This window comes from Eptatretus burgeri, chromosome 12, assembly GCF_056783735.1.
Source record: "Eptatretus burgeri isolate ZD-2024b chromosome 12, Ebu_testis_v1, whole genome shotgun sequence".
Classification (NCBI taxonomy): domain Eukaryota; kingdom Metazoa; phylum Chordata; class Myxini; order Myxiniformes; family Myxinidae; genus Eptatretus; species Eptatretus burgeri.
In genome coordinates, this window is record NC_140972.1 from 30,557,545 (window position 1) to 30,564,424 (window position 6,880).

Genomic DNA, 6,880 nt, shown 5'->3' on the forward strand with positions numbered 1-6,880 from the left:
ATCATTTACCCCCCCCCCCACATTCCCCGGCATGGTTTTTTTTCCCCCACCTTTGGCAAAATCTCTGTGAAGGTGTATGTTCATGTTGAGAGAGCTAATCGTGGCATGTTCTCAAGGCCACTTCTAAAAACAAAAAATAACTAGAAGGTCACTCGGTAGAGTGCATACCTCAGTCTGGTTGAACAGTTTACGTTTTGTATCTCACTGATCGGCCGGATCTGCATCCCAACCTGAACAAAACTTGAATCGGCTTGTTCTTCTCACATAACCAACTCATCCACCGAGTTTTGACACAACTCGTCCACAACTTTTTGATACAACATGCTGTATTACATTTTTGGCCCCATCTCTCAATGGTGAAGAATCATTTCAAAAAATTAGTTTCCCCGATACAGACTGTATGCGGATCTTCACCAAAATCGAAACAATTCATCGTTGTCACACACCCTACCTGTCGACCAAATTACATCTGAATCTGTCAATAATTTTTTGAGTTATCCTATTCACAGCCAGACAAACAGGCAGACAGACATGGTGGAGGTAATACATTGTGAAAACATAACCTTTGCCCACCTTTGGAGGTGGAGGTAATAACAACACTTATGATGAGAGCATCATATTTTTGTTATAACAAAACAATATTAATACTAACAATATCCCCTCTTCCCCCAGATTTTTTCCTCCTTGGGTCAACACAGTGTTAACATGTATAAATAGGTTATCGTGGCGTTTTGTGGGGCAAGCCTCCCATTAGTATAGAATATGATAAACCACAAAGACGCACGATTACCTTTTTAAACAATCGTTACTGTTTTTTAACACTAAACTGAAAAAAACATCTGGAGGAATCCCGACATTCCTGAGGCATTCTATGCTTATCATGTCCACCACAGACTAATGGTCCTGAGCCGAGATATACTGTAATCTACAGGTAGTGGACAAAAAATGGAAACACCTGGGTAAATGCTTCCACCAGCACCAAGCAACAGCTTCCACACAGATGTGGCCCATGTGTTAATTAAGCAAGTAATAACCCAGACAGTATATCGTGATTTATGGTTTTCGATAACGGGGCATTTGAAATTTATTTACCTCTTAATTTACCAATCTAGATGTAAAGTTTAACACTAGCACCATGTTTCATCACAGGCAAGAAAAATAATTTGTCGATAACCAAATAATCATCATTTCCCATTGAGGAACAGCTCAGGTTTATGCAAAGTTAAAACAAAACAATTCTTTTTAAAGAAGCAAATATGACTGCTCTTAAAAGACTGTTTTTACCTCTGCCATCAACGGTGAAGGAGGTTATGTTTTCACCCCTGTTTGTATGTTTGTCTGTGTGCAGGATATCTCAAAATGTTGTGGAGGATTCGAATGAAATTTTGTGGACAGGTTTGGTGGGTGACAAGAACGAACTGATTAGATTTTGGTGACGATCCGGATCTAGATCCGACTAATAGAATTTTTCAGTGATTCTTCACCATTGAGAGATCGAGCCATAAATGACATGTAGCATATCTCAAAAAGTGGTGGGCGGATTCGGACGAAACTTGGTGGACAGGTTGGGTGTATGACCGCAACGAATTTATTCGATTTTGGTCGAGATCTGAATCCGAATATGGATACGAGAATTATTTAATTTTTAAAGAGATTCTTCACCATTGAGAGATAGGGCCAAAAATGATATATAGCATATTTAAAAAATGTATTGGGCCTGATATGTTCTTTTGGATCAGGCATTGCGTGGCGTAGGTATGAGCTCTACCGAATGCCCTTCTAGTTTAATTACAAGTTTTATCTTCTCATTAACACAACTACCAGCATTTGCCAAGTTGTATAAATCCTCAGCTGTAAATATTTAAAATAATCGAACAAGTTTTGGCAAGCAGCTGAGATTTGAAAACTAAAATAACGTAAATACGTTTATAAAGACATTACATAGCAATGTAATATCTACTTGTGTTAAGGATAATCATTGTGAAGACATTCCGAGCTACAACCAGCAGACAGACATTCTCACAACAGAACAGATATTCCATGGACCTTTCCTGCACATTTACATCCATCTTCAAATATTTGGTGTTCTTTCTTTTATCAAGATTGCTTCATTCACTCATGGTATCCATTTAAATACGCTTTCACTTCCGTATTTATTTATTTAAGCCTGTAAGTTACAAACTCACTCTTTCATCACCTCTTCCATAGTTCCAGAGTATGAACTGCTTGCACTTGTCATATTTCAGGAAGGAATTTTTATCCTTCACTCGGATCCTCCTTAAGTGAGATTTCAAAATATCCTTTCTATCTGTTCAAAATCTCTTCCTTCTTTTAAAACAAAGTTTACCGATCAACAATTTTTGCAGGATCTAGTCCAGTAGCCTTTACAAGGGTTTGTTTGTTGAATCTATTTTCTTGGAGGTGTTTTACCTCGCTCCTTTCTCCATCTGTTCGGCCTGACTTTTACCTTTTTTTCTTCTTCTTGCACGTCTCCTATCAGCTTCACACTGCCTCCAAATTTTTCATGTTTCTGCCAAGATCTGGGACAATAATGTTTCATTTAACCCACACATTGCTCCTGTGACACCTCATTCAAGGCTTGATGCATGAGGGCAAACTCTCAAAGTCTCCTATCTGTTCTTGTATAATTTCAAATCAGCACTTTTCCACTTTCATATTGAACTCTGACAAGTCTTTTCTTGTGGTTCAAGTCCTCCAATCGCATAGAGATGAAGCATTAGCGAAGTAAAATTAAAGTGTATCATTGTGAGTATCCCTGAAATGGAGAGATGACCTGTATGGAGAAGGATCTTAGCCTTGGGTGCGTTCACTACTTGTCCTGACCGCTATAACATATACCTTATACACACCTCTCAATTAATCCATTTTGGAGCCAGAGCATGCACGATTAGCTGCTGGTCAAGAATGTGACACAACAATTACGATTGGTTTGAGGTTTTCCTCAAATCGCAAACAAAAACGACATTTTTCAACACAAAACCAGCTTGGAATTTGACAACTGAACAAAACTATCATTTTGTTACCTTGGCAATATCGAAAACCTGATTCATCATTGCTTGTTTTTAATGGTATGTACTTTGCTTTCTACCCTTTTCCAACATTAAAATAAATACATAAAAGTACACCTTTTCTGGAAGACACAACGTAGATGAAATGATTGTAATCATTTAAGACCTCACACACAGATATATATATATATATATATATATATATATATATATATATATATATATATATATATATATATATATATATATATATATATATATATATATATATATATATATATATATATATATATATATATGAGGCCCCGCGAGGAGGAGTGATGTAAGGGACACATCGACCATTTAGGAGTTAATGCCATATAGCACTATTTTAACCCTTACCCTATCATCCGAGCCTATCTTCATCATATCATTAAAAAAAAAATGTGGCTTACATCAATCACTCCTCCTTGCGGGGATAGATATATATATATATATATATATATATATATATATATATATATATATATATATATATATATATATATATATATATATATATATATATATATATATATATATATATATATATATATATATATATATATTGTGAGAAAAACCATGTTCTCACCAACTTTAGTGTCCCGCCTACAACGTCACGTGACCTTTTTCAGGCTCCCAGGGATTGGTGGGCTCGTCGGCACGTGGTGGGTGGGCCGTGTCAGAGCCGGGGCGCCATTGCTGGCGACAGACGTGGCTCTAAGATCGCGAGTGGGGAAATATATCGAGCGCTCCAAATCGCATGTTTTAAACGCGATTTTCAAGTGATTTTTAAGACTCTAGACAGCACCGTCGCACTGATCGTTGATAGCTCCGTCTGAAGGATTGAGTTAAATCGGGACGAGTGTGATCGTTATTCACGGAGATCGTTGAGCGGAGCTGTGAGTTGTACACCCTGTTTTTGGGAACTCTATTGTTGCCAAGAGTTCTGGCAGGGGTTTTGTGCTGTGTATTCAATTCTGTTAGCAGCCATTTTTGAGATCGAGCCAATAAAATATCGTGCCTACCCCTCAAGGCCGATTTGAAACACAGTGGTGTGTTTTGTTGTTCTCTTTGTCCACACGTGGACTGCTTGAAGCTCGGACATTAACGTCAGTATTCCGTGCTGGAAGATATTTGCAGCCGGGATCGCGACAAATGGGGCATCGTCCTGGATCGTTCAAGTAAGACACATTCGAGCTGAGACACAAATTCCACAGTGGGTCGCCATCTTCCTTCATCTTATCATCGTTCCCTCACCAGCAGACGCCATCTTGGAGGGATTTTTCTCACCATAGGACGCTATCTTGTGTTTACGCCAGTCATCGGCCAACAAAAAAAAAAAACCGTGAGTTATTTGTATGTTGCATTTTCTCATTGGCAATTTGATGTGCGGTGGTGATATTGGGTATTTCGTGTCGTATTTCCCCAACAGAGCGTTGTGTGCGAATTACGTGTATCACCCCAATATTGTTTGCCTCCCCTGTGTGAATTGCCCCATTCCATGTGGTGAAAGATATTGCTGAAATATTTCGACCCAGCCTCCTTTTAGACTTAGTGTTTTGTGCTCTTGTCGTATGATAACTCGTAGCCAAACCATGTCGGCTGGAGAAATGAGAGATCAACCTGATCATGTTGACAGTCACGTGGGTGTCGATGTGAGCGACGCAATCAGCCTTGATCCGGTCACTGAACCTGATATGTTCGGGAGCGATCCCATCATGACTAAATGCATGCGTTTGACCTTCTGGTCCAGGCTGACCCCCATTCAACAACTCGGCATGTATAAGTGGGAGAATGACAAGGCAGAGGCTTATTCGACTCAGGGAGAATGACAGGGCAGAGGCTGAGCGACTCAGGGAGGATGACAGGGCAGAGGCTGAGCGACTCAGGGAGGATGACAGGGCAGAGGCTGAGCGACTCAGGGAGGATGACAGGGCAGAGGCTGAACGACTCAGGGAGGATGACAGGGCAGAGGCTGAGTGACTCAGGGAGCATGACAGGGCAGAGGCTGAGCGACTCAGGGAGCATAACAGGGCAGAGGCTGAGCGACTCAGGGAGCATGACAGGGCAGAGGCTGAGCGACTCAGGGAGCATGACGCAGCAGAGGCTGAACACGTCAGAGAGCATGAGTGGCGAATGTTGATTGAACGACAGCGGGCAGATGTGTCTGCTGCACCAGTCCCGGAAATTATTCATGTTCGTTTGCCGGACTGGATGGGAGACACGAAGCCAGAAACGTATCTGGAGATGGCGGAGAAGTTGTTGACTTCCGGTGGCATTGATGAGAGCTTGTGGGTCGGCCATCTTGTTAGCCATCTATCTGAAAAGGTGAAGGAGGTATATGCGAGGATGGCAACCGAGGACGTAAACGAATACCGGAAGTTGAAGGCCGAGATTTTGAACGCCTATGCGGTGTCTCTGTGTATTTATGGGCGTAATTTTTTCAGTTGGACTCGTCAGTCCAGTCAAACCTATGAGGAACATTCGCAGGTCTTGTTGGAACAGCTGCAGAGATGGTTCGAGGGTAGCAGCGTTGAGTTACCTCCAGCAGTTGCGGAACTCCTGGTGCATTACCGTATCGATCAACAGCTTCCGCCGGACTTAGCTTTGTTTCTTGTCAATAGAGACACTGTTTCCTTGTCAGACTGCATCAAGCTTATTGATAAACCTGTTTTGGCGTGCAAAATGTTGCAAGCCACGCAGTCGCGTCGTAATACGGAGGATTCTGCGGTCAAGACCACCCCCCCCCCACCCCCGTCTGCCCGGCGGCTGGATGGAGGGGAAGGGTTCCCCGCTGCCCTCCACTGTTGGCGGTCGCGAGCTGCAGGCCAGGGCACGGCCCTGGTGCGATTTCTGCAAACACGTGGGGCACGGTGGAGACCGCTGTTTCTCTAACCCAGCTCGTCCGGCCTATCGAGGCAACCCGGTTGTTACATCGGAGGGAGATCAGTGGAGGTCATCAACTGGGCCCTCGTGCATGACGGTGGCATCGGTGACAGAGGTCACTGCCACCGAGGCCAATACCCCCATCTCTGCATCAGGATTATTCAGGGACAGCCTTAGTGGGTGACCCTGATTCAGTGATGAAGTTTAAGGCCCAATACCTTCGGGATACTGGGGCTATACTGTGTGTTCTCCGGGCTGGGTTAGTTCTGGCCTCTCAGATGCATTATACCGGTGAGTATATCGTCCTTTGGGGCATGAACCAGGTTCCTGGCCGGTATCCCCTTGCTCTCATTGAGGTCCGGAGTGACATTTTTACGGGTCCGATGACCTGCGCGGTGGTACCCTACTACCCGGTACCGCGGTTATCCTTGCTGATTGGCAATGATGCAATGGCCAGGGAGGAGTTATTGACTCTGACCTATGGGGTGGGCACGAGATCCCAGAGCAAACAGGCGGAGAGAGTGGCGGAGTCAGACATATCTTTACTCTGGCCCAAGGATCCTCGCGCCTCGACTCCAGCCTCCGACGGTGACGTTGCTTCGACTGAAGTCCACCCTAGCCTCCAGTCAGGCCAATCTCAGGAGCCGGGCTCCTCAGGGACCGTTCCCGTCTGTGACACAGGGAACCCAGCTACTTGTTCGCCGGGCAGCGAATCCGGTGAGGAGGATCAGTCCTCCGAGGCGGTTAGCAACCCCAGTTCTGTGCCTGAGGTCACTCCTGCCTTATCTGCGGTAACCAGTGTAGTGTAGGACCAGCATTTCGATCCCATCCTTGCCACCCTCTGGGAAATGGGAGAAGACTCCGAGCCTGGACGAACAGGCTACTATGTGAATGGTGCAGGTGTGCTGATGCATAAATATTCCCCAAGAACATGTCCACCACCC

The 6,880-nt window shown here is 43.9% G+C and overlaps 1 pseudogene; it reads left to right on the forward strand.

The window, feature by feature from the left end:
* Positions 1–4,308: 4,308 nt before the first annotated feature.
* On the forward strand, positions 4,309–6,528 carry LOC147015352 (uncharacterized; annotated as a pseudogene).
* The last annotated feature ends 352 nt before the right edge of the window (positions 6,529–6,880 follow it).